The sequence below is a fragment of the Capsicum annuum genome, chromosome 7 (assembly GCF_002878395.1).
Source record: "Capsicum annuum cultivar UCD-10X-F1 chromosome 7, UCD10Xv1.1, whole genome shotgun sequence".
NCBI lineage: Eukaryota > Viridiplantae > Streptophyta > Magnoliopsida > Solanales > Solanaceae > Capsicum > Capsicum annuum.
Genome location: NC_061117.1, coordinates 156,465,061 through 156,466,673, shown reverse-complemented (window position 1 = coordinate 156,466,673; position 1,613 = coordinate 156,465,061). Strand labels below are relative to the sequence as shown.

The 1,613-nt window shown below is 32.1% G+C and overlaps 1 non-coding gene across 1 annotated transcript; it reads left to right on the top strand.

Moving 5' to 3' along the window:
• Positions 1 to 1,279: 1,279 nt before the first annotated feature.
• On the top strand, positions 1,280 to 1,386 carry LOC124886213. The gene has a single exon (XR_007043299.1). It is a non-coding gene; the product is annotated as a small nucleolar RNA R71 (small nucleolar RNA).
• The last annotated feature ends 227 nt before the right edge of the window (positions 1,387 to 1,613 follow it).

Below are 1,613 nucleotides of genomic sequence, written 5' to 3'. Positions count from 1 at the left end.
CTTGTGTTATTTATTTCGCCAAGATTCAATTTTCTAAAAATAGAAAATGGCATTAAATTTATTGAAGCTCTAGAATCACACAGTGCTTTTTCAAAATATACTCCTCCCAAAGTTCATGGAATTGTGAAACTACCTAGATCAGTGAGCTTTTTTGGTAGCTTATTTTGAAGTACACTACCATAGAAGATTCTTACAGTTTTTTTTGCTTGACAAAATTTTCTTTAAAAACTTGGCGTATGAAGGCATCTGCAAAAGAGCATTAGTGAACGAAATATTTATATGAATTTTCTTTAAAATATCCAAAAATTTGGTAAATTGCTTGTCAAGCTTTTCTCTTTTCATATCTTGAGGATAAGGGATTGTCACATGGGTAGAAGTCATTTCTATACTATTTATCTCTTCAATTATTTTTTTTCTTTTAATGGTCTTGTGAGTATTTCAACATCTTTATCTTTACTTACCTGTTGCTTTGACATATCTTTTTCTTGAATATCTGCATAAGGTTCATCAATATTCTTATCTAACCGTAAAACGATGGCTTTAAGATGCTCTTTCGAATTTTTCTCTGTATTGCTTGGTAAGGAGTCTTGAATTTTTTCTGACACAAGAGTTACCAACTGACTTAGTTGAATTTCTAGATTTTTAAAAGTTGTCTTTTGACTCTCAAATTTTTCATCAGTATCTTTGATGTGTTTATACAATAAGTCATCGATATTTGGATGGGTTTGTTGATATGATTTGAAATTTGGTGTTCCCCAATTTCGGTTCTGAAATCTAGGTGGACCTTGTATTGATTGTTTTTTAAAGCTTTGAGGATTTTCAGCACCACTAGGATTGCTCCATTAAAATCCTGGATGTTTCTGTGCCAAGGGGCAACTAAAAGAGTATGGCTTATATCCGAGGACATTATCATGTTCATCCTTCTAATTTGTTACTTGACATTCATGGTTGAGATAATTTCCTCCACACATGTCACACGTCTCGACTTGAACTGACTAATGCGCATTCACCTGAAAAGATTCAAACTTTTGTGTCAAAGAAGCAATTTATTGTGTTAGTGTATTTAAAGCATCTTCTTGATTTATCGTAGCAGCCTTTTTAATGATTATGCGATCAGATGGCCATTGAATAGCATTTTCTGAGATTTCATTCATCATTTGCAGTGCTTTCTCTATGGTTTTACCTATGATGGAACCTCCTGCAGCTGCATCTATTATATTTCTAGAAGAAGGCTTTAGTCCATGATAAAAAATATATATATAATTCCATATGTTTAGGTATGCCATGATATGGACATTTTCTTAACATTGCTTTTAATCTTTCCCAAGCCTGATAAACTGATTCAGTTTTAGTCTACAAGAAATTAGAAATCTCTTGTCTTAACTTTGTGATTTTAGCTGGAAAAAAATATTTGGTTAAAAATTTTTGAATCATCTGATCCCATGTGGTAATAAACCCTTGAGGTAAGCTTCGCAACCAACTTTTGGCATCTCGTTTTAAAGAAAAAGGAAATAGACTTAACTTAATTGCATCAGGAGAGACTCCATTGTATTTAGCAATTTCAACTAATTATAAAAAATCAATCAAATGACTATGTGGATCTTTACTTGGAT